Here is a 26,689-nt window from a genome sequence, read left to right as displayed (position 1 = left end):
GGCCTTGAAACAGCGAATCATGCCTTGATCGAGAGGTTGGAGGTGGTATTGGTGGGGAGAAAGACGACTTCAATGTTGTTATGTGCAAACCTGAGTGCCTCAGGGTGGCCAGGAGCATTGTCTATGATCAGCAACACTTTAAAGTCAAGTCCTTTCTCTTCGAGGTACCGCTTGATCTCCAGAATGAAACACTTGTGGAACCAATCCAGAAATAATGCTGCCATCACCCAAGCCTTTTTATTTGATTTCCAGAACACAGGCAGGAGATTTTTGTTCTTGCCTTTTAGGGAACGGGGATTTGCAGCTCTGTAGAGCAAGCCCAGCTTTATTAAATGCCCAGCTGCATTGCCACAAAACAACACGGTCACATGGTCTTTAGCTGTGAAGCCAGGGACTTGTCTTTCTGATTTCGAAATGTAAGTGCGGTTGGACATTTTTTTCCAGAAGAGCCCAGTCTCGTCAGCATTAAAAACTTGTTCTGGAAGATAGCCCTTTTCTTCTTTGATTTCCTTTAATTGTTCGGGGTAGGCTTTTGCTGCCTCTTAATTGGCAGATGCAGCTTCACCAGTAGTCTGCATGTTTTTGAGGTTGAAGCATTTCCTAAAACTGTTAAGCCAACCTTGGCTGGCTTTGAATTCCTTCTCATCAGAAGGCTGTCCCTCTTCAGTGGGAGGTTTGAACAGCGCGTAGAGGCTAAGAGCCTTTTCTCACAACGTGTTGCCATCGATAGGCACATGTTTATGGTTCATGTCTTCCAGCCATAAGTTTAATGCCTTTTCAGTCTTCACTAAAGTCTTATCACGCACCTGGCTCATCACCTTAGCAGTTATTGGAGCACTTGATGCCACGGTTTGATGAATTTCTCTCTCTCGAATCTTGATGGCACAGATGCTAGATTCGTTGCGGCCATACTTACACGCCACGTTGGAGACCGACATACCATCTCTCAATAAGTCCAACACAGCCAGTTTTTCCTCCAGCGTTGGAATAGATCACAGTTTTTTCGGTTGAGCACCAGATGAAGTAGTTGGCTTGCGTTTACGGGCCATGTTGTATGAAAAATACGTAACTTTAAACACTAGAATCACACTCAGTGCAGCGACATGCTTATACTATGAGAGGTACACAGGAACTGAGACCGACTGAAGGAACAGCAGATTCACGTCTCCCATCTCATGCTCACTCCAGGGCATAAGCTCATTGAGTGGAATGGTGGGCGGAATCGCCCACACTATTTACAGGTATCTTGTTGTTTTTCTTTTTTTTTTTTCAGACTGCATATAGTTGAATTTGTGTAAGTTAAATGCGCGTATGATGCGACTCACCTCTAACTCTTTCTAGGATGGAAGATTTCTCTAAGTAAGGTATGCTGGAGGACACACCACTTGATTAACCTAGTGACAGAGGATGTGGAAAAAGCTAATGTATTCAATGCTTTTTTTTGCCTCTGTCTTCACGAACAAGGTCAGCTCCCAGACTACTGTACTGGGCAGCACAGCATGGGGAGGAGGTGACCAGCCCTCTGTGGAGAAAGAAGTGGTTGGGGATTATTTAGAAAAGCTGGACAAAAACAAATCCATGGGGCCGGATGCATTGCATCCGAGAGTGCTAAAGGAGTTGGCGGATGTGATTGCAGAGCCTTTGGCCATTATCTTTGAAAACTCATGGTGATTGCGGGAGGTCCCAGATGACTGGAAAAAGGCTAATATAGTGTCCATCTTTTAAAAAGGGAAGAAGGAGGATCTGGAGAACTACAGGCCAGCCAGCCTCACCTCAGTACCTGGAGAAATCATGGAGCATGTCCTCCAGGAATCAATTCTGAAGCACTTAGAGGAGAGGAAAGTGATCAGGAACAGTCAGCATGGATTCACCAAGGGTAAGTCATGCCTGACTAATCTAATTGCCTTCTATGATGAGATAATTGGCTCTGTGGACGAGGGGAAAGCAGTCGACAAGTTGTTCCTTGACTTTAGCAAATCTTTTGACACAGTCTCCACAGTATTCTTGAGAGCAAGTTAAAGAAGTATGGGCTGGATGAATGTACTATAAGGTGGATAGAAAGTTGGCTAGGTTGTTGGGCTCAACGGGTAGTGATCAATGGCTCCATGTCTAGTTGGCAGCCGGTATCAAGTGGAGTGCCCCAGGGATTCGACCTCAGTCCGGTTTTGTTGAATATCTTCATAAATGATCTGGAGGATGGTGTGGATTGCACCCTCAGCAAGTTTGCAGATGACACTAAACTGGGAGGAGAGGTAGATACACTGGAGGGTAGGGATAGGATACAGAGGGACCTAGACAAATTAGAGGATTGGGCGAAAAGAAATCTGATGAGGTTCAACAAGGACACGTGGAGAGTCCTGCACTTAGGACGGAAGAACCCCATGCACCGCTACAGACTAGGGACCGAATGGCTAGGCAGCAGTTCTGCTGAAAAGAACCTAAGGGTTACAGTGGACGAGAAGCTGGATATGAGTCAACAGTGTGCCCTTGTTGCCAAGAAGGCCAATGGCATTTTGGGATGTATATGTAGGGGCATTGCCAGCAGATTGAGGGACGTGATCGTTCCCCTCTATTGGGCATTGGTGAGACCTCATCTGGAGTACTGTGTCCAGTTTTGGGCCCCACACTACAAGAAGGGTGTGGAAAAATTGGAAAGCGTCCAGCGGAGGTCAACAAAAATGATTAGGGGACTGGAACACATGCCTTATGAGGCTGAGGGAACTGGGATTGTTTAGTCTGCAGAAGAGAAGAATGAGGGGGGATATGATAACTGCTTTCAACTACCTGAAAGGGGGTTCCAAAGAGGATGGATCTAGACTGTTCTCAGTGGTAGCAGATGACAGAACAAGGAGTAATGGTCTCAAGCTGCAATGTGGGAGGTTTAGGTTGGATATTTGGAAAAACTTTTTCACTAGGAGAGTGGTGAAACACTGGAATGCGTTACCTAGGGAGGTGGTGAAATCTCCTTCCTTAGAAGTTTTTAAGGTCAGGCTTGACAAAGCCCTGGCTGGGATGCTTTAGTTGGGGATTGGTCCTGCTTTGAACAGGGGGTTGGACTAGATGACCTCCTGAGGTCCCTTCCAACCCTGATATTCTATGATTCTATGATTGATGCAATAACAATTGGAAAACTTGAAAGATCGTAACAGAATCTAACCCTTAGGGTGGCCAGATGCCTGGTTTTCGACTGGAAAGTCTGGCCCAAAAGGCGACGTGACGGTGTCTGGTCAGATCAACTGACCGGACGTCCAAAGTTCAGTTACTAGAGGCGAGGAGGCGCCAGGTCATCACCCACTCCAGCCCCTACTCAGCCGGGGCCATCTCCTACCTTCGTCGGGCGGCTGCAGCTCCAAGCCCCGGCTCTGCAGGTGAATCCCTCCTGACCCAGGGATGGGGCTGGTGGTGGGAGGGGAAAAGCAGCGAGTGACAGGAGGTAGGGGGGAAAAGGAGTGGATGGGGGGCAGGGCCTCGGGGGAAGAGGCAGGGCAGGGGTGAGGCCTCGGGGGGAAGAGGCCGGGCAGGAGACCATCCGACATTCCTGCTGGAGGGTCTGTTTTCTAAATATTACCCGGTTGGCAACCTTGGTTAAAAATTCTTATAAACTATATTTTGTGGAAAGTAAGAGCTATTAATATATATTTTGAAGATTTTTATTTGTACAGTCTGTTTGATCTCTTGCTGCTTCAGCCACTTTACTCAGTCTGACGTCTGAAAAAAACCCTCATTGTAAAATGGGCACATTGGCAGGAAAATAAGACCTAATAATGGAGCAGATGCAAATGTAAAGCCTGCTTACAGTTTGCTGAGTATCCATCAGAAACACTGGACACATTACAAACACCACTAATGCTCACATTTGTAATGCAAGAAATAAAGTAAAATAAAATAATAATAATAAAAAGCCATTGAAAATTCCTTGTGTATCCAGACTGAATGCAATTATTCTATGCCACATAACTGAGTTTTAGTATTCAGTTGAACTCCCTAATGCATGTACAATTTTTGTAACTAAGCTACAAAAATAACCCTCAGTTCCAATACAGTTACTGTATAATAGAATGATGCTAACGCATCACAACAACTGAGATCTAAAAGGAAATTAACTTGAAAAAAGATTGCAGTGGAAAAGGTTCTCTCTCTCTCTCTCTCTCTTTGGTGAAATAAAGTTTCTTTCAGAAAATTATCAAGAAGCGTTTAAAAAAGTGCATAATTGCAACTGCCATTAAATTGATCAGATTTTTCTTTGTGTGTGCATGTCTGCCTTCTTCACTCATGTTCTAGAGAACTTTCACACCACGCTACAATTGATAAAGGGATTAGCTCTCTTACTGAAAATCCCTGACCCTGACAGTCAAACCGAAACCTTCTCCTAACTAGTCATCACAGTCTTTTGAAGCATATCTTTCTGTTTTGTTTTTGTTATTAATTTTATTTAGTAGCAAGCAAATACATATAATCCTTTGGATTCACTAGCGTTGGTGCAGTGAGATGCATTGTGCCCGAGGAGGCATATGACTGTGACTCTTCTTTTGAGGTTTTGCTAGAATGGGGTGGGGATGCATACTCAGCTTAAGACCAGACGCTGTAGCATCCTCGCCAGTTGCCATTTGCAGGGGGATGTGCGGAATTAGCAAATTCTCTGGCTACCCTGCTCACACATCCTTCCCAACTAGTACTACCGAGTTTGGGGGCTGTCCTGGCTTCATCCCTCCAGTGCAAAGAAAGCTGAGACTTCATGTCACTTCCAGCTTCCTCTGGCATACATTCCACAGTTGACATAAACCAATGAAAATCTAGGGTGTATGTGGGATCCAGCCATCAGTGTGATCAATACACATAATACAGTATAACCTGACTTCTAGCTTTATTTATAACTACTGTACTATGAAAACACTTTAAGGGCAAAACTATGACTCTGTTTACAACTAAAATTAAATTCTGCTCATTTTCTTTTGAAAGCTAGGAAAATTGTTGACCTACTTTTTAGGTGGCAAGAAAAAGAGACACAGAGACAGCAAGCTGTTTTGTAATACATGATAAAAATGATTTTTCTTCACAAGGTCATAAACAGTTATTTGTATTCAAATGGTTTTGGCCTCCCCTACTTGAGTGTCTCCTTTGATTTCTAAGATGTTGCTTTTGGAAGTGAATGGCCACAGATTGAGGGAGTACATTTGTTCTAATTCCTTTAAAGAAAAGCTTAGCATGTGTGTTTTTCTGCATCTTTGAAGGCTGATTTGTTGTTGTTGTTGCAGACTCATATTTTGAGGGGATCAGGCAAGGGCTTGGTTATGTGATCCTTCAGCCCTCGAGCCAAGATGAATGTAACTGTAAAGCATTTATGAGACCTATGGGTGTGCTCAAATAAGCAGGTTTTCAGACTCAATTAAATGATGACTTGGTGTGCAGGAGAGGGAGGCAGAGGATCAGAGCTGAGCCTGAGTCCCTCAGCTACTGATATAGCCAGGGAGGGGTCCCTGCCAAAGAGAGACAGCAGTTTGTCATTTAATGCCTTCCACTTCAGTTTTACCTAATCAATGGAAAACTGAGGCTGGAGCACAAAAGCTACTCTCTCCAATTTCCCTCTGAGTTATTTAATACTGTGCAGAGCTTCAGCTTCTTAACTGACAATTTCATCACCTTTCCTTATCTCACTCCCCCATCCCCCCTTAGTTACCTAAGAAAAACACAAAGAAAATATACATGTAAGCAGGGGAATAGTCCCACTATTGTGAGGAACTTTCCTGGCTCCTGCACTACCTTGGTGAAGTGGGCTAACGAAAGGATCTGAGTCCTCGCTCCCACTTCCTTTACCCAGTGGCCTCCCTGCTCTTGAGGACTCCTTCTCCCATATGGCTCCCTTCAGAGTCTTTGTCTCTCAGGATGAAGATGCATTTCCCTGGCAGTGTCTGGCCCATGTAGTCTATGTCTGCTTCGAGGCATCCCACCACTGGGATTGCCAGTCGATTAACTGCTGTTAGACGTACAAACTGTGTGCTGTGCATGGTCAGCTCCTCGTCTTTCAAATATTTTTGAAAATGCGACTCAGTAATGGTGGTGACTTCTGAGCCAGTATCTAACAAATATCTGGTCTTCACCCCTGCTATATATAGTTCAGCAGTTAGACAGTTTCCAAATGCTCGCTTACAGAAGTCACTAGATATGCTGACACTGCCCACATTCCTTTCAACACTGTATGCAGAGTGATTTTCCACCAAGGAGAAAAGGAGTACTAGTGGCACCTTAGAGACTAACCAATTTATTTGAGCATAAGCTTTCATGAGCTACAGCTCACTTCATCGGATGTAACTCACGAAAGCTTATACTCAAATAAATTGGTTAGTCTCTAAGGTGCCACTAGTACTCCTTTTCTTTTTGCGAATACAGACTAACAAGGCTGCTACTCTGAAACCTTTCCACCAAGGAGAGGCCTAGGAATCCTTCTGCCACTGCTTGGCCTTCTACTGTAGATGGACCACTTGCTCCTGGTGCCTCATTGATTTTCAGTGCGTGGGACTCTGTTCTCCTTCTCAGTGGACATTCCTGGCTAGTATGCCCTGGCTTTTCACAAGTGTAACAGATGTACCTTCCCAGCTCATCCTTTAGTGGGGCTCTTCGGGATTCCAGTGCCCTTGGATACTTTGACATACTAATGGGATTTTTTTCTTTCATTAACTCAGTCATCACTTTTATCATCTCCTCCTGTTGGACAGCCAGTTTTTGGACAGCCTCACTTAAATTTTCCAGTGTTAACTGTGTTTGGGGCAGGGCCTTTTCTCCAGCAGCTGTATTCACTAGGCCCCCACTTTGTGTACGGGGGTTAGGCTTGGCTGTCTCTGTCACAGGAACTTCCTCTTCTTCTGACCACATAATGGCAGCCTGCATGAGTTCATGAAACTTCTTACTGGGCTCTTCCTTAAACCTCCTTTTTATTTTGCAGCGGAGGGAATCATCCTGAAGCCCCAGCACTAACTGCTCCTTCAGAACCGTATCTGGGTCTGGAACTCGTTGAGGGTCTCGCCGCTCCACTTTGCTCATCCTCTCCTGGAGGTCTACGCATATGCCTGGATAGTTTCACCGGGCTCCTGCTTTCGCTCAAAGAACTCCTTTAGTCGGGTTCCAATAGGTACCTTATCTCCATACACTTCCAGGAGAAGTTCAAATACCTTTTCCACATCTTTTTTGTCTGCCACTGCCATGAATTTTACTGTGGCCTTGGCCTGGCCCTTGAGGTGCTCCTCTACGAAGTCTACACAATCTTCTTCAGTTACTCTTAGCACACGCAGAGCCGCCTTCACAGATTTGACCCACTCCTCTACCATAATGTCTCCTGGTCTAGTCGGGAAGCCACCAAACTCCGTGACCTTCCGCTCCCATGGGACATCAATAGTAGGGGGTTTCTTAGCTTCTGCTGCCTGTTGGTCTATTACCTCCTTAGCCAGTGATAAGGCTTCTCTCTGTTCTAGCTTGTTGTAATGCCTCAGCTTGGTCTGACAATTTGCGCTGAAGTTCAGAAAACTGGGCCCGTAGTTCCTCAATTCCAGCCATGGCAGGGTTCTTGACTAGGCCTGGACAGTGCTACCAGAACTCAACCAGTAAACCAATGGGGTGGACCCTGTGGATAGGATCCTGTTCGTGCTGTCAATTATGTAAGCAGGGGAATAGTCCCGTTATTGTGGGGAAATTTCCTGGCTTCTGTAGTACCCTGGTGAAGTGGGCTAGCGAAAGGATCTGAGTCCTCGCTCCCACTTCCTTTACCCAGTGGCCTCCCTGCCCTTGAGGACTCCCCTTCCACTCTCCTGTCCGGCAGAGTCCTCGTAACCCCAACAAGGCTGGGCCCAGGATTCCTGGGGGGCTTGACCCCCAACCCTGCTGTGGTCACCTAGGACAGGGGCTAGTGTGTCCCCACTCTGGGGTACTCTCTCTGCACTAGGCACTTCTCTGACCCACTGACCATTATATACAATTTAAAGCAAATGCAAGTTATATATCCTACTGTACTGGTGCTGTTATTTAATCAACAATTAATTTTAAAAAGAATAAGGAAAAATGGGAAAGGTTAAAGGAAACACATCAACCTACAGTTGCTCTGGTAGGACCCCTGGACCCAGTGTCACCCCCGCCCTGTCGGGGTTACAGTTCAAGCTTGGCCTGCAGAGCCTCTTGGCTGAGGCGTCTCCCTGTGCTGGGCCCGCTGCCCAGGGTCCCCCTCGCTCTCCCCAGCTGCTCACCGCACCCAGCTCCGGACTGCTCCAGCCCCAGCTCCACCACTCTGTCTCAGCACTGCTGCTGCTGCTCTGTCTCCAGCTCCCTGGGCTGCTTCCTTGGCCCCTCTGCCTCTGGTTGCTGCAGCTCTGCTCCCAGGACAGGTCTGCTCTGCAGGCTTCTGTGACTCTGTTCCCAGCACTGACCTGCTTCCTGGGCTGCTTTCCTGGCCCCCCTGGCTCTGGTTGCTGCAGCTCTGCTCCCAGGACAGGTCTGCTCTGCAGGCTGCTTCTGTGACTGTTCCCAGCACTGACCTGCTTCCTGGGCTGCTTTCCTGGCCCCTCTGGCTCTGGTTGCTGCAGCTCTGCTCCCAGGGCAAGTCTGCTCTCTCTGGGCTGTGCCTCTGGCTTTGGGGCTGCAGCTCTGCTCGCAGGACAGGGTCTGCTCTCTCTGGGCTGCTTTTCTGGTCCCTCTGGATCTGGCATAGCTCTGCTCCCCAGCTTAGTTTGGGCCCCTGCTTTCTCCTTAGCTCGGCCCCACTCTGTCTGACCCAGGCAAATCCAGCTCACACGGAGGACGGGACCTCCCTGGCCTCCTGATTAGCCTGCCCGCCCTGTTATTCAGGCTGACCAGGAGCATTGGCCTCTCTCCATTGTTCCTGGGGGCTGTCAGTCTCAGGGTCCTGATTCCCCATCGACGCTTCCCCTTTTTGAGTACTGGGAGCTAGCAACTAAAACACCCCCACTGAATGTTAGTAAGGGGGCAACAGTCCCCTTACATACACATGAAAAATAATTTAACTAAATGGCCCTCAACCCAGGGGGCTGAGATGTTCAAAACAGACCAGCAAGATTATGCAGCTATGCAATAGGAATACCATAGCAGGGGCTCTAGGGAATTACATCAGCTTTTTTCTTTTAAGGAGGACGAAAAATCCTGACGAGGGTTACAAGCTGTCTGGGTCTAATCTGCACGGTCCTCATTGATGTCAAAGCATCCTGAATGAAATAACAGGGGGAATGTACAGGGCTGTTGTAACCCACTGTTTTGGTGCTGAGAAAATCCCAGGCACATACTTTCATATTAAACCCTATAGAACTGAAAGGAAGATTTGAAGCACAGGTTCTTTCTAAATAATCCTGTTTAAATGTAATCTATTTCACCTTCATGCCCTCTTTGTCTGTCTCTCTCACTCATGACTTGGCAATGCCTTTCATGTCTCTTTGTATGCCTCCCTCCTCCAGTGCTCTGAGATACCTTATTCTCCTGCAAATCCCTCCTCAGAATCTACTTCTTCTGCCTGCCTGCCCTCACTAATCTCTGCTTGGTTGCTGCTCTTTGCCACTTTTCTCCTTAGGCCACAAAATAGAATAGCATTTCAGGGGGAAAAAAATACCAAACTCCCCTCCCCTCAAGATGTTCAACATTACAAGATAATGCAGCTGATTGCAAATCAAATTAACAACCACATTGAGTCAACTCTGGAGCAGATATGTCTTGGAAGGGGTTGGGACCATGCTTCCCAGGGATTACAGAATGAAGGGTCAGTCTGCCCAGTCCCCAGCGAGACTTCAGGGAGGAACTGTACCTCAGTAAGGCTCAATCTCTCTTGGTTCTTTGCTTGATGTAGCCACAGTCTAGTCCAAAGAACAAAATAACTTTTTGACCTCTCCCATCCTGCACTGACAACACCTTGCTTCCCTTTGTGTGGCTGATGTTGTCATTTGTTTTCACATCAATTGGAGTGCAAGCACTTCAGGATGGGGGGCTCTTGTTTGACTTTATATCTATATGGCACCATGCACACATAGGACTCTAAATAATAATCATAACTAAGACTACGATTTAGTCATGGGTATTTTTAGTAAAAGTCATGGACCATGTCACAGGCAATAAACAAAAATTCATGGCCTGTGACCTGTCCATGACCATTACTATAAATACCCCTGACTAAATCTTAGCTGGGGAGTCCCGAGGGGGCTGCTGCTCTGGGGTGCCTTGGGGTGCTACTGCTCTGGGGGGCCTGACACCAGCCTCACCGTCCACTGCTCGGACCCCCATCTGCGCGGCCAGTGGCACTAGTCACTGCTTGGGTGCCCCCTGCTCCGAGCATCCCCAGGGCTGCTGCCCAAGTGGTCCCTGGGGCCAATTGCCAAGAGCCACTGAGCAGCGGGTGCTCTGGCCACCCCCTGGGCCGCTCACTGGCCGCTGCTCGGGTGGTCCCCAGGGCCAGCTGTCCGGGGCCGCGTGGGTAGTAGCTGGTGCTGCTGGCCCCGAGTCCGCTCCAGCAGCGGCCAGTGTGGCTGTCCCCGGGGCTGCCTAAGCAGTGACTGAGAAGCATGACTTCCGTGACCGACACGCAGCCTTCATCATAACAGTAACCAATGTGATGGTTCTGACATGCACACAAAGTAAAGTAACTGAGAAGGAAATTGGTAAGCAGCCAACAGCAGAACCACATTGATCTGGAAAGAAATTTTAATTAAGCCCTAGAAAAGAGGTTGATTTTACAAAAATGGAAATTGGCAAATAAGTTATATCTTGGAAGACGGCAGAGCGAACAAATCTAGAAAGTCACTTTCAGTTGTATCTAAATGAAAAAAGTTGGTCATAAAGAGAAAAATAAGGTCTTTAATCTTAGAGTATGTCTTCAACGGAGCTGAAAGATGTAAATTCCAGGTCCAGGAGGCATATCCATGCTGGCTCTAATCAAGTTAGCGTGCTAAAAATAGAAGTGTGGCCACAGCAGCATGAGTGATGGGAGAGGCTAGCCATCCTAAATACATGCCTATAATCTCAGATGGGACAGCAATCAGGGCAGCTAGCCCCTCCCGCTTCCATGTTCTATTTTAGTGCAATAGCTTGATCAGAGATGGTGTGGGTATGTCTCCTCACAGTGGAATTTATAGAGCTGGAGGCAGTGCAGACATACCCTTGGTTATATTTTGAGCTTGATCCTGTGAGCATTCAGAGCTTACTCTTCTCATTGACTAGCTTTGTGAGTGGAGGGCTGGCAGAATCAGACCATGTGTGGTGAATGATTAATCCTACAGTAGTGTGATAGTTGTGTACTTTGTGGTAATAGTGTAATAACTTAATACTTCACATGGATATAGCTTTTCACATCAGTAGATCTCAAGGGCCCAGATTCTCAAAGGGATTTAAGTGCCTAACTCCCTTCTACCCTATTTCCCTTTCCCCTCCCTGAAAAACAATACATTCATCTTTTAAAGCAGAAAGTATTTTTAATTATTAGTATTTGTATTGTGGTAGTGCAGAGGCTCCTTATGATATATAATAAAATCTAGCTCTTATATGGCATATTTCCTCAGTCAGTATCATTATCTCCATTTTACAAATAGGGAAACTGAGGCACAGGGTGTGACTTGCCTAAGGTCATCCAAAGGGCCGCTGGCAGAATTGGAAATAGAACGCCAGCTCTAAGATTCTGGTCTGTACCAGAATTCAAAACCTGAAATTGATAGGGGGCTCCAAAGATATTTTTAAGCCACTCTTGCACCCAACCCACCCTGCACTGCGCCAGGGACTGGAGAAACCTCTCACATAATTTAGACAGCTGTGGGGGCCTAAGTTACATCAGCCTCCTTCTGTAAGGTTGAGGCTTTGCCCCTGACACAACCCACCTACCCCCAGCCCTGTTCCTGGACCTTCCCTATGCCCCTAATTGCTAGGGGATTCTCAGAAGGCAGCCTTACAACTGTCCTCCAAAATGCCCGCATCATTGGAATCCTCCCCCAGCCACAACAAGGGCTTTTAGAGTCCTTTAATACTTCTCAAGATTTTTTATCTGGCATAAAAAGACCTGAGGAATAGGGCTGCCAGGCGTCCAGTTTTCAACCGGAAGCCCAGTCGTAAAGGGACCTGGCGGCTCCGATCGGCACCACCAGCCGGGCCACTAAAAGTCTGCTCAGCGGAAGTGGGAGCCCAGGGTTAAGGCAGGCTCCTTGCCTGTCCTGGCTCCATGCAGCTCCCGGAAGCGGCTACCAGGTTCTTGCAGCCCCTAGGCGCATAGGCGGCCAAGGAGGCTCCACAAGAAGCTCCCTTCCCAAGAGCCAGCTCCGCAGCTCCCATTGGTCAGGAACTGCAACCAATGGGAGCTGCTGGGGCGGTGCCTGCAGGTGCAAGGGCAGCATGTCGAGCCTCTCTGGCTACCCATGTGTCTAGGGGCTGCCGGGACGTGGCGGCCACTTTCTGGGAGCTGTGGTAAGTACAGCCGGGACCCCATCCCCCAAACTCCTGTCCCATCCCGAGCCCCTTCCTGCACTCCAAATCCCTCATCCCCAGCCCTGCCCCAGAGCTCACACTCCCAGCCAGAGCACTTACCCTCCTCCCACACCCCAACCCCCATCCCAGCCTGGTGAAAATGAGTGAGGGTGGGGTAAAGCGAGTGATGGAGGGAGGGGAGATGGAGTGAGCGGGGGCGGGGCCCCAGAGAAGGGGTGGGACAGGGCTGCAGGGGAGGGGCAGGGCAGAGGGTGGGGCAGGGGTGTTTGGTTTTCAGTGAATAGAAAGTTGGCAACCCTACTGAGGAATGGAGAGAGGATGTAGTTGAGAGTCCCTTTTTCGAAGGCCTCTAATTTAATTACTGGCCATCACAAATTAAGCATTTATTTATCTTTATTTTTTCCATGCGTGGGGTAAACTGCCATAACAATTTATTTAGTAATGTCACTATGTCAGTAGTTATCTGTGTGTCACTGCCCATAGGTGGTCAGCATGCAGTGCAGGGGAGGGGAGGGGAAAAAGCAGCAAAAGAGAAAAAAGGGTAAGAATTGGCATAAAAGGAAGCACTTACACCCAATGTGAAGGGCCAAATTCTGCTTTCAGATACACTATTGCAAAAAAGCAGAGATTCATAAATATTAATCCAAATAATTTGAAATATCACGAAAGACTTTCACTCTCAACTAGCTAGGCATGGGCAGTTCCAGCCTCCACAACTGGAACTACTCTTCCTCCCCGCCCCCCCACACACAGTTGCACTGTGGGCATCATTACTACAATCAGGAGCTGTTGGACAATTTTTAACTTTGGTTTTGTAATGGAAAGTTCCTTCCCAGATGACTGTGGTCCAGACAGGCTCTTCCCTATTCACTCCTCCCATGCCCCTGCCTTACTTTTTCCTTCTCAGACAATAGTAGGGAAGGTGAGTACCCCTTCAAGAGATTATGCCAACAAAACTATATTAGATTAGATTAGCTGTTATCACCATCCTTCCATGTGTGGGCCTGAATTTTTCTACCAGGCAAGAGAGTAGCCCCATACTGTGACCTCAACTTGTAGTTTCCTGCACTGGGGATGAGGCCTTCAGACCTTCTAGCTGGTCAAACTATTTCCATTCCGTGTGCATAAACTTTGTTTTTCCACATCGAGCATGCAAGACACTTAACAAAAAACATAAAAGGTTCTGGTGGCTAATGCAAAGGAATTAGTATTCTCCATCTGTGTTTGAAATCCTCCTAAAAAGTCACACTATTCATAATGTAATCTTTCCTGTCAGCTTTCTCGAGCTGGTTGTTTTTAAGAAAGCTTCATCTTTCAACTGCTGGTTGCTACCTTAGATGGTTAAAGAGGGGATTTCTTCTGTACATCTAGGTCTGTGAATGTCATTCTTTTTTCTACCTATTTTAAACGTTTGGTCAGACCAGCAATTTGTGTATTGTCTTAGAAGAGAGATAGAAAGAGGTTTTGGTTTTTTATTTTAGTCAATAGATTCATTTTCTAATGTAGAATGAGTTTTGAATAAAATGCTGAGCTAAACTGCACAGGAAGAACATGCCTGGGTCTAAGCAGCTAATCAGAACTACCAGTACATACCAGACACAGCAAAGATTACTAAACGCTGCTTTTGTGGCACACCTGTGTTCTTCCACATATCTGAAAGTCAGGAAATAAGATGGGAGCCAGAAAGTTTTACAGAAATATTACCCTGTTTATATTTTATTATGGTCATAATGATGTAATTCAATATAACTTTAATCACAGTAATAGCCAGTATAATAAAACAAAGCACATGACAGAGTTGAGATATTGCTTCAACTCCCCTATTAATAACTCTGGAAGCCCCATGGAGCCTTATGTTTAGCTGATAGACTATAAGAATAGCAGAATCGTGCAGAAGGTCTAACACAAACTATGTTTAGTAACTCTTGCAGTCTTTGGTTTTTCTCCTCATCATCTAGATTTCCTGCCGGCATTGTTTCTTATTTTCCCGCTGACAGCCCAAGTATAGCCAGTTGCACTTTAACTTAAAGTACCATATATAAATGTCATAATTAGTCATGCAACGACCACCACCACAAACAGCAATGTTCTTAAATGAAGAATGAAGAAGCATTTTGGCAAATACAAGTAACAAATGTCTAGCATAACTATGATAACTGTTATAACATACATATTCCATCAAAAAACCATAAAAGAACATTCAACCATGTTAAACTGCACTCAAATCTCGCCCCCTCCCCATGTCATTACAGTTAACATAGAACCCATCATGGGTTTTGTACGTTTACCTTGCAATTGTTTACACTGAATTTGATCTGCCATTGTATCTGTTCCCCAGTTGCCTAGATTAGTTGTGCTTACTTGAAAAGCCACATCATAGTCAAAGAGGGCTGGAGTTTTGCCTTGCTTTCTGTCATCTTTTACATCATCCTGAAGGCCTCCTGTGAGATTTCTGTCTTTTTAAAGATAAAGGATTTAGGTTTTAATTAAAGCCTTTTTCCAACTGGAGCTGAGGAACTGAGCTCATGTAATCAATGGATTCTCCCCCTTTCCTGAATGGAGAGCAATAATGGGTTATCTGATTTAGGTTGTGTAGTACTACCAGATGTATCCCAAAACTAGGCCCTCTGAACACTTTAGAGTTTTGGAGGGAGAGGTGAAGCATCCCATTCAAATATCTCAACCCAAACTACATTGATATGGTAGGATTGGGGCCTGAGTTCCATGCAGCTAGGCTAGTATTGACTCTAATGGTGATCCATCTGGTCAGAGCTCCTGTAGGATGGGTTGGACTGTTCTCATGCTGTCCATCCTCACTGAAGAAAAAGCCTGTACAACTTTAAGCAGATATCAAAGAACGTAATTTTAAAAAGATACCCATTGTCCTTACTAAAGTACTTTTGTGGGGGAAAAAGGAACTATTTGATAACTAGCCTGTAGTGGTTTCACAACCCAGTCCCTGTAATATCATCATCATTTCCATGTTTCTGTCAGGCTAAACATTTCAGTTTTCCTTTGCCTAAAATTTCTCAATTCCTCCTACCCCCAATCATAGCACACAAACAACCACTCCCCCTCAAAAAATCCCTCTCTCAAAACCTGAGGTTTCATGCTTTTGTGAAAGTGTCAAAAAGATTTTATTATTTTTATTCTCTGAAATTTCTCTTTCAGATCTAATTGTGTGATTATTGCCACCAACAAAGGATTGTGGCAGCGTGAAAAGAATGAAGCAAGAGGGGGAGAGAAAGAAGAGGAGGTGGCTGATTATCAGTGTGAATACACACATACATCAGCAGTCAGCAGCTATGAGAAAAGAAAAATAGAAAGAGCACACGGCTATGTTTTTAACATTTCCTTATGCATAATGAAGCTCTTAAAGAATTAACCTATTTGGCAATTTTGGGCCACAAAAATCTTTGTTACACTTGTAGAAAATTTGTATTTTGAATGGAGTAAACTTTTATGCATAGTGCTGATATTAATAGGTAGATTAGATAAGGATGGTTTTTAATGTACATTTGTACAACACTCAGCATGATGGGATGCCATAGGGCATGCCTAACCTACCCTGTATTACCCCTTGCTGAGTTAGTGGAGTGTTGTACAAGCTCCCTGCCCAGGAAGCCAAAAATTTCACTTCAGGCAATCTTGACAATACCCTCCTTTGGGTATGTTTGTTACAAACCCACATACAAAAGGGGCCATAACAAAGAATTCCCAAATAAGCAAAAGGTGCTTCTAGCTTTCAGGGTTCCTCTGAAGCCTGCCCTCTAAGCCGTTCCCAGCCCCTCAGGGTTCTCGCTCAGTCTTTGTGTCTCTCCTTATGGCAGAGTCCCAGCTCTCCTCCTGGAGCTTGGAGAGTTCAAACAATTATTATCCCTTTCCTTACCAGGAGTCCTCAGCTCTCTTCCTGGACCTGGGTTGTGATTTATCTCCTTCAGCTGGTCCCATTTAGTCCTCAGATTCAGAGGGGTTGGCAGCCCTCTTCTGAGGGTGCCTGTTAACTCAGAGCCCTGGAAGAGTCTTCTTATTCCCTTTAGTATCTGCAGATAGCTGTTCTACTGTGAACACGGAGGCCATCATTTATGGTGGCCCCTTCTCCCATCTCATTCCTCATTGGCTGGTTGAGACAGGAGCCCTGCCTCACCCTGTCTGCAAGGCTCCATGTTGCAGATCCTTAAAGATACCAATACCGGGATTCCTTCTAAATGCTACTTCCTTCTAAATGCTACTTCTTCTTGGGACTTTTTTCCTCTCTCCACATATCTTCTCAGGCTTTGTGTATCAGAGCACCCCAAACTCTTAAAGGGCCATGCCGTGTGATGGGGAGGACTGACCAGTAGGTTGTATTGCCCTTAAGGGGAAGAGTACCCCATCACAGGGGGGTTGGTCCTGATTGGGTTCAGGGGGCACTACTCTAATGCAAATAATAAACAGACTAACTTTATATTGAAATGGATTAGACTTGTCACTTTTCTTCTGGATTGTCTCCATCATATAACAAGGAATTCTAGAGGGTTATTGTCTTTCTATATCCTACTGTACTGGTGCTGTATTTTCTTACAACACGATCTCTGATTCTTCAGCTTACTCTCATACACTAGCATATGCAAAGACCTGGTACAAAATAGCAGGTGATAAGGAAGATGCAGGCTATGGCTATGCTAGACTTCTCCCCTTAAAGTTCCCTGCCATTGCTACTAGTGATGCAGCTTCACCAATGGCAGTGAAACGGCCGGTGTAGGCCAGCCATTTTTATCACGGTGTGGTCTAGACAGGCAGCCTGTCTGTGTTGGTACACACACCACTGGTACCACAGGTGGAATATCACGGGTGGTAACAATGGTGAAAACATTTTAAAAGAAAGCTGGTGTGGCATAGTCTCAGTTGTATACAACTGCGGTGTACAACCTTTTCAGTTTGGGGGAGGAGGGCGGGCAAACATATTTCCAAAGGATCAAGGCTCCACAATGCACCCGTTGGGACAGATTCTCTGCCCTGTTCTGCACTTTTGCACTGCTTGGGTGCTTCAATGGAAGATGAAGCCAACCACAAATCTCCTACTGATGATTCCTCCTGTATGGGGTAGTCCTTGGTGGGTGTGTAGCCAGAATAGTCAGCAGAAGGAATGTTGGTGGCAAAGAGGGGGAATAGATGGAACATGGTCCTCCTTTCCCCCCTTCTCCTTGTCTGCCATGGATGACTGTGGCCCGGGAGAGAGCCGTTCTTTGATAGGTGTCCCCCTGGGCTCATTCAAATCTAGTCAAGCACCTATCCTACTTTTCCTGGGGCTCCCGCCTCTGGGCAATGAAACAGGCAATAGAGCAGCCACAGCTACCATCTCCTCCTTGGGATGCCACAGGTGACCACTAAGGGGGGTGCTGTAGCAAGAACATGACAGCAAGCCGTCAGAGCTGCTTCTCAGATTTGCATTATGTTGTCTACAATTGTGCTAGCTGCAAATATGATAGTAGCCCTATTGGTTAATTATCAAGCTGTAAAAAAGACCTATCAGAGAAGTGGTGTTTGTCTATTGTGAGGAAGCCAAGAAAGGACAACTAGCAACCATGATAAATATTTTGCCCAGTTAATGCTGGTAACTATAGTTGAAACAGTTGTAGTTCTTTGTAGCCAGCTTAGGGTTCATTGGGTTTGGTGTCTTCTGCTAACCTGGAGAACTCCGTAATAACAGCAGAGAGCTTTTCTAGATAGCTTTTCATCAGTAGATCTCAAAGTACTTTACAAAAGAGGTGAGTGTAATAATTCCTGTTTTACAGATGGGGAAACTGAGGTACGGAGAGGTGAAGTGAGTTGCCCAAGTCACCCACCAAAGCAGTGGCAGAGCCTGAAACTGAAATCAATTCTTCCAAGTCCCTGTCTGATATCTTATTCATTATGCCATGATGTCTCCCAGAAGAAATAGCGTTTGTTTACTGTGAGTGAGGCCAGAATGAGCTGTCCTTATTCCAGTGGATCTCTAACTATATTACTTTATGCTTTGAGTTGCAAGGTTTTACCAAATATACAGTATGTATAAATATATATATTTGTGTATTTTTGCAGCCATATATTGCAAACATCTGATCGTTGCAGCAGTATTAATAAGAACATAATTAAAATATTAGGCCAAATTGTGCCCTCAGATGTGTGTGCAGAGCTCTTATTGGGAGTCAATGTGAGTTGTTTCAGAGTAACAGCCGTGTTAGTCTGTATTCGCAAAAAGAAAAGGAGTACTTGTGGCACCTTAGAGACTAACCAATTTATTTGAGCATAAGCTTTCGTGAGCTACAGCTCACTTCATCGGATGCATACTGTGGAAACTGCAGAAGACATTATGTACACAGAGACCATGAAACAATACCTCCTCCCATCCCACTCTCCTGCTGGTAATAGCTTATCTAAAGTGATCACTCTCCTTACAATGTGTATGATAATCAAGTTGGGCCATTTCCAGCACAAATCCAGGTTTTCTCACCCTCCGCCCCCGCCCCCCCCCCGCACAAACTCACTCTCCTGCTGGTAATAGCCCATCCAAAGTGACCACTCTCTTTACAATGTGTATGATAATCAAGGTGGGCCATTTCCAGCACAAATCCAGGTTTTCTCACCCCCACCCCCGTGTGTGTGGTTTTTGGAGGGGCGGGTGGGGGGTGAGAAAACCTGGATTTGTGCTGGAAATGGCCCACCTTGATTATCATACACATTGTAAAGAGAGTGGTCACTTTGGATGGGCTATTACCAGCAGGAGAGTGAGTTTGTGTGTGGGGGGCGGAGGGTGAGAAAACCTGGATTTGTGCTGGAAATGGCCCAACTTGATTATCATACACATTGTAAGGAGAGTGATCACTTTAGATAAGCTATTACCAGCAGGAGAGTGGGATGGGAGGAGGTATTGTTTCATGGTCTCTGTGTATATAATGTCTTCTGCAGTTTCCACAGTATGCATCCGATGAAGTGAGCTGTAGCTCACGAAAGCTTATGCTCAAATAAATTGGTTAGTCTCTAATGTGAGTTCTGTGTATCTCAGGGTAGAATCTGGCCTACTGTATTTAAAAATATTATATACACTTAATATTGTTTTGTTAGCCTTTACCTCCCTCTCCTTTCTAGTTTGTCACACTTAGAAACAAAACAAGTGACTATACGGTGCTGCAGTGGAAAGATATGACGATATTCTTTAATATGCAACCCCCTATGCAACAATGAGAACGCTATAGTCCAATACTCTACTGAATAGAGACGTGACAGACAGGAGGCATATTATCATGGCAACAGAAAACATGTACACTATGCAAAATACAGTGCAAAATAATGGACACAAAGAATTCTCTGTTTTATTTCTTCCCAGTCATGGCTGAACTTCACTCCTCCTGACTACTGAACTTTCTAACCCTTGTCCTTTCTACTGTCACTCATTCTTTAACTCAAGTTAAAGAACCTCTTAGTTCTTCAACTTTCTTCCATAACTAATGTCTTCTCTTTCCTTATTGCATAATTGCCAGCACTCTTCCTAAGCACCATTGACATGCTCTTTCCACATATCTTTCATTGCCTGGTGAGGCTGGAGAAAACATTGCAGGGGGAAGAGGAGCACACTACCACTGATTTGTTTAGGTCCTGCCCAGCGTTCAAAGGCTTTGGGTTTTCAGATGCTCCCTGCTGCAAATGGAGCAATTTCTTGGCATATTCCCTCCTTTATTAATAGTATCAAGGAGGCTGGGATGGTGCCTCCTGTAATGCCAGAGGTCCATTGCAAAGGCAGCAGTTGAAATATATTATGCTTACTATTTCTTGGCATCTCCTGGACCCCTTTCCTATTCCATTCCATCATTAAATATGTGCCATTAGGGAAGTCTGTTACTATGACATATGGCAGCATTCCTAGCTGTTTGAGCTGATTATAGAAGTCAGATTTTGGAGGTGCTGAAAGTACTGTTCTTCATTTCTACTCAGTGGTTATAAATATTATAGCTAAATAGCTTGTCAGACTGAGTACAGTTCTGCTGCACATCCTCCACACAGCTGTACTGTGGAGTAGAGCAATTTTGCAATCAAAAACAGTTTATGTAGAGCAGAGGTCAGAGCTGTAAGCAAATCCACAATGTAACAGGGATCTACTTATCACTGGGTGTCATGAATTATTTTATACTCCTTCTTGGAGATTGGTGCAATGTATTGTACAGTACAGCATATCTAAACAAAATGGCCTTAGTTGGCAACCATTTATTCCAGGTCAGAAGGGAAACATTGAGAAGATGCTAGGAAGGAGGGGAGATGTCCCTCCATACACAAATGAAACCCTGTGGGACATGATTTAGAACAAGTTAATTATATGAAGTTTCTGGGCCAGCTCCTCAGAGGGGGGAGGAGAGGGGAGGGCAGGGGAGAAATCAGTCTAGCTTCAGGTTTCAGAGTAGCAGCCGTGTTAGTCTGTATTCGCAAAAAGAAAAGGAGGACTTGTAGCACCTTAGAGACTAACAGATTTATTTGAGCATAAGCTTTCGTGAGCTGCATCCGATGAAGTGAGCTGTAGCTCATGAAAGCTTATGCTCAAATAAATCTGTTAGTCTCTAAGGTGCCACAAGTACTCCTTTTCTTTTAGTCTAGCTTCAGTGATTTCAAGTAGAATACTGCTGATTTACACCAGCTGAGGATCTGATCTCCTATCAGAGATGAACTTGAACTAAAACCTCAGATCCAAAACCCTCCTATTTTTGGGTGAGTTCAAAATTCAGAGATCTAGAACAGAATTCGATAATTAGCTACTAATGGGCTAAATCATAATATCAGAACTGAACAATCCTGGTTTTGGGGTGTTCAAAATCTAGATCTGAATATTGTGGCTTCACACCTGCCTTAGGCCAAGTCTACACTAAAAAATTAGGTCGAAGGAAGCCTGTTAATGTATGTGTCTACACTACTGGGTCCTTTACACCCATCTAAGTCGCCTCTAATGATGACTTCTGTAATCCACCTCTGCGAGAGGCGCGGTGCTTAATTCAATTTTCATGGGTCAACTGTGAGGTAGTGCAGACGTCGCATTGTGTAATTTGACTAAATTGGCCTCCAGGTGGTGTCCCACAATGCTCATCTGTGAATGCTCTAGAGATCATTCTCAATTTGCTGCACTGCAGCCAGGTACACAGGAAAAAGCCCATGCTAAAGCCCCAGGAATTTATGATTTCCCATTTCCTGTTTGATCAGCACTGGGAGCATGCCAGCTTGACCACAGCTGATCATGGAAACTACATGCCCAAAATGCACTCCAGCCTGGTCTGCACAGGAGATGGTGGATCTCATCGCTGTGTGGGGAGAAGGTTCTGTGCAGGCAGAGCTCTGATCCAGCAGAAGAAACGCTGACATCTATGCAAAGTTCGCTCATGGAATGGGGGAGAAGGGCTACACGAGGGACACACAGCAGTGCCGTGTGAAAATAAAAGAACTTCGCCAAGCATACCAGAAGGCAAGGGACGAAAACAGTCGTTCTGGTGCTGAACCCCACACATGTCGGTTCTACAACAAGCTGCATGTGATTCTTGGGGTGACCCTACCAACACCCCCACAAGCAACGTGGACACCTCACAGGTGTGTGAGTCTAGGGACAACAAGGAGGATGATATAGTGGATGAAGAAGAGGAGGAGGAGGAGAATGGGAGACAGGCAAGTGGTGGATCCATTCTCCCCGAGAGCCAGGAAATATTTTTAACCTTGGTGCCCTGTGGGTCACAGGACATCATGATGGCCGACCGTGATGCTGGGGAAGGCACCTCTGGTGAGTATACAGTTAGAATCAAAGTCCAGTTAAACTTTAGTGGGCGCACACGTTTGGTGATATAGCATGTTTACTGTGAAGAAAAAGCGAGGTGCTGTGGTTCTCTGCTTACAAGAGGCCACTCCAGCTACGCAGAGGCTGGCCCCCGGAAAAGAATGATTATGTGGACTGGGATAGCTCAGGAATTCTCCATGGATATCTCTAGGAAACTTTCATGGAGGTACTCTGCAATCCTTTGCAGAAGGTTTCTGGGCAGGGCAGTGTTATTTCTTCCACCATGGTAGGACACTTTCCCACGCAACTCCTGAATTAATTCTGCTGGCATCATTGAGGTACACAGCATAGCAGTATAAGGACTGGGTCTATACCCTGACACTTGCAGCATCTCCTTCCTTTCCGGCTCTGTTACCCTCAGGAAACTGATATCACATAGGGTCGGGTAGGGGAAACAGGGGAAGTTCTCATTAAAAGTGCTCTTAAAAGGAAAAAAAGGGCATGTAGACCCACCCCACTCCTGACATTCCAGATCGACAAACCATGTGGCTGCTAATGTGCTCGACATGGGTCGGCAAGTAGTTTAAAGTGGCTGATAGGGGACAGGAGTCCCACATGTGAGATTCAGCAATTTGGGAGTGGAAATGTTCCCAGCCGCCCCTCCCCCCCCGCCCCATTTGTAAACAGCTTCCCGTGGTGCTATGGGGAAGGGCCATTGTTCAACTAGCTCCCTCTGCTCCTGACTTGAGCCTGCCATAAACGTCATTGAAAGTGTGGTCACCCATGACCTGGGGGGGGGGGGGACGGACTACTCACCATGGCTGGAGCAGCAAAACAGCACAGTGAACGGTTACGGATTCTGATTATGTTATGGCTTGCACCCAATGTAATAAGGTTTTTTTTAAAATGAAAACGGCCTTGCTATGGAAACATTTTATTCAGGTACAATGGCTCTTTTATTTTTTCCCATGACTAACAGCTGGAAATGTGTCCTTCAGCGTGTCATCAACACCTGAAAGCAGACTTTTGCTGATTAGAAGGAGGAGAAAGAGAACGCGGGTGGACACGTTCCCCGAGATAATGAACGCCTACGGGACAACTGACGCAGAGCTGAGAGCGTGGAGGATTTCACTGTCCAAGAAGTTAGACATGGACATGGAGAGCAGGAAAGCTTCCAAAGAGCAAGAGCGTGTGGTGCAGGATGAGATGCTTTGGATTTTGAGGGATCAAGCAGACATGTTGAGGCATCTGGCTGAACTGCAGGAACAGAAGCAGGAGGGTAGAGTCCCTCGGCAGATCCTGGTGGACAGCCAGCCAGCATGGCCTGGTGCAGAATCACCATCCCCCAAGCGTTCCATGAGGTGTGGGTGAAAAGACCATTATCCCTTTCACTTAACTCAGGAGGAAGGTACAAGGAACAGAAGGCGCCAAGCAGCTCACATTACTGTGACTCATTATTGAAATGGCTTTTCAAAGCCTCGCGGTTACGCAGAGCCCTTTGCTGTGCTCTTCTTATTGCCGTGGTGTCTGGCTGCTCAAAAATGGCTGCCACGTGATCTGTCTCAACTGCCCACCCCTGCAGAAAATTTCCCCCCTTTATTTCAGATATTATGGAGCACACAGCAGGCAGCTATAACCATGGGGATGTTCTCTTCACTAAGATCCAACCTTGCTAGTAAACGTCTCCAGCGCCCTTTCAAATGACCAAAGGCACATTCAACCACCATTCTGCACTTGCTGAGCCTATAGTTGAACCATTCCTTACTGCTGTCCAGACGGCCAGTGTATGGCTTCATGAGCCATGGGAGAAAGAGGTAGGCTGGGTCCCCCAGGATAACTATAGGCATCTCAACATCGTCAATGTTCATTATGAGGTCTGGAAAGAAAGTCTCAGATTGCAGCTTTTTGAATGGACCCGAGTTCCTAAAGATGCGCGTGTCATGAACCTTTCCGGAGCATCACACTGATGTCAGTGAAATGCCCCCTGTGATCCACCAGCGCTTGCAACACCATTGAAAAGTATCCCTTTCTGTTTATGTACCCTTTGGCAAGATGGTCTGGTGCCAAGATGCGGATATGCGTGCCATCTATCGCCCCACCGCAATTAGGAAACCCCATTGCGGCAAAACCGTCCACTATGTCCTGCACATTTCCCAGACTCACTACTCTTCGTAGCAGAAGTTGATTAATGGCCCTGCACACTTGGAGCACAGCAGCTCCCACGGTTGATTTACTTACTCCAAATTGATTCCCCACTGACTGGTAACTGTCTGGCATTGCAAGCTTCCAAATAGCGACCGCCACTCACTTCTCCACTGTCAGAGCAGCTCTCATTTTTGTGTTGCTGAACTGCAGGGCAGGGGAAAGCTCTGCACAAAGTTCCTGGAAGGTGGCCTTCTGCATTCAAAAGTTCTGCGGCCACTGCTCGTCATCCCATACCTGCAAAACAATGCGGTCCCACCAGTCAGTGCTTGTTTCACCGGACAAGAAATGGTGCGCAACAGAATGCAGCTGCTCTGTGACTGCCAGCAGTAACTGTGAATTGTTTTTTTCAATGGTTTGCAGCAGGGCTGCTTGCAGGACATTGCTATGTTCCGCGCGGTGGACCCTACTTCGGCTCTGGAAATACTGCAGGAGAAGGCGTGAGGTGTTTGAGATGCTCACAGCAAGAGTGCACAACTGAGCAGACTCCATGCTTCTGGAGTTATGGCGTACATGCGGCAGTTTTAAGGTGCAAAAACCACTGGGTTGTTTGCCATTGAGCACAGTGCATCAGGGGATGCCAATGCAATGTTCCTATACTCCCCTGTGACAATGTTTTGGTCCCATGAGACATTGCACAAACTTCCCAAAACATACTGCGGCAAGTTGCACTTTGGGATAGCTACCCACGATGCACTGCTTTGTGCATTGATGCAGACGGTGCTAGTGAGAACACACTCCATCGAGACAATGAGCATGCTGTGGCCACGCACAATCAACTTAAATAATTCAGAGGCTCGAGGTTGAATTAGATAAAGTCAACTTAATTTTGCAGTGTAGACAAGTCCTTAGTTTCCTATTTCTTAGCAGATGGCTTAGTAGGGAATGCCCTAAATCTGAAGGTCACTAGCATTTGGCCTCATGCTTTTGTTTCGCTGCTGTCTCTAACTCCATCATCCTAATTCACAAGGAAAGAGCTGGGGGTAAGGTGAAAATGGAGGGCACTCAGATATATGATCGCAAAGTACTAGAATGGGCTTCACATTCCATACACTTTATTTTTTTTCTTCCAGTGGTTTTAGACTTGGTTGGCTAGAAGAGGTCAGTGAATTTTATACCTTCTTTAAACATTTGTGCCTTAGATGTGCAGCTCCTACTTTCTGTGCTGACTCCTCAAGTCCTCTTCCAGGGCTTCTAAGTGATCATAGCACTGAGCTTGCATTCCAGAGTTGGAAATTTCATCTTAGTAACAGCATCAAGGACTCGTTTAAATTACAGCAGTAAACCATGGTAGCCACAAGCATGTAATGAAACAGTTGTCAGACATAGTCCTGCTGAACATGGATTGCTGTATCCATACTGCTGATCCCTGCCAAATAGAACTATTTTGAAATGGTGCAGTGTCTCCTCACCAAATGTGGTTCAGAACTGTGTCTAGTGTAGACAGTCTGGATATAGGAGCAGTGAAAACACAAACCACCACCTGGGTTTCCAGAGAGGGGGCATAGAGGTGGCTCTTCTCTTCTGCTTAGGGACAGAATTAATTTTTCTGCCCAGATGGACATGGGCATGGGCACTAATGTAACAATGGTTCTCCCTATCCTAAATAGGGAGCAGCTGAGTTACATGAAAAAGATTCTTCCAGAATCATACTATGGCTTGATTATAGATTTATAATAGCAGTTCTCAAACTGTGGGTTCGGGACCCCAAAGTGGGTTGTGACCCTGTTTTAATGGGGTCGTCAAGACTGGCTTAGACTTGCTAGGTTCCAGGGCCAAAGCCCAAGCCCAGACCCCACTGCCTGGGGCTGAAGCTGAAGCCCAAGCGCCACCACCTGGGGCTGAAGCCGAAGCCCGAGGTCTTCAGCCCTGGGTGGCAGGGCTCAGGTTACAGGCCCCCTGCCTGGGGCTGAAGCCCTTGGGCTTTGGCTTTTGCTCCTCCACCCCATCCAGGACAGTGGGGCTCGGGCTTTGGCTTTGGCCTCCTCACCCTGGGCAGCTGGGCTCGGGCGGGCTCAGGCTTCAGTCCCCCTTCCTGGGGTCGTGTAGTAATATTTGTTGTCAGAAGGGGTTGCGGTGCAATGATGTTTGAGAACCACTTGACACATGGTCATTATGTGGTTTGGAAACAAGTTATGTGTAGCCAATGCTAAGTCATCATAGCTTTTCCCTCTAACCTGATCCCTGCACTGGAGCTTAGGATGGAGTAGCATAAAAAGCAGCTATGTCATTTCTATACCTCTGGAGTATTTCCTCAGGCAAATCCTAGTT

General features: G+C 46.1%; 1 long non-coding RNA gene across 1 annotated transcript; it reads left to right on the top strand.

The window, feature by feature from the left end:
- The first annotated feature begins 1,824 nt into the window (after positions 1-1,824).
- Positions 1,825-17,126, top strand: LOC122464010. Its single transcript, XR_006287838.1, has 3 exons — positions 1,825-1,876; positions 3,164-3,368; positions 15,622-17,126. It is a non-coding gene; the product is annotated as an uncharacterized LOC122464010 (long non-coding RNA).
- Positions 17,127-26,689: the final 9,563 nt, after the last annotated feature.

The sequence above is a fragment of the Chelonia mydas genome, chromosome 1, assembly GCF_015237465.2.
Source record: "Chelonia mydas isolate rCheMyd1 chromosome 1, rCheMyd1.pri.v2, whole genome shotgun sequence".
NCBI classification, from domain to species: domain Eukaryota; kingdom Metazoa; phylum Chordata; order Testudines; family Cheloniidae; genus Chelonia; species Chelonia mydas.
The sequence above is the reverse complement of the archived record's forward strand: the minus strand, read 5'-3'. Positions and strand labels throughout refer to the sequence as shown.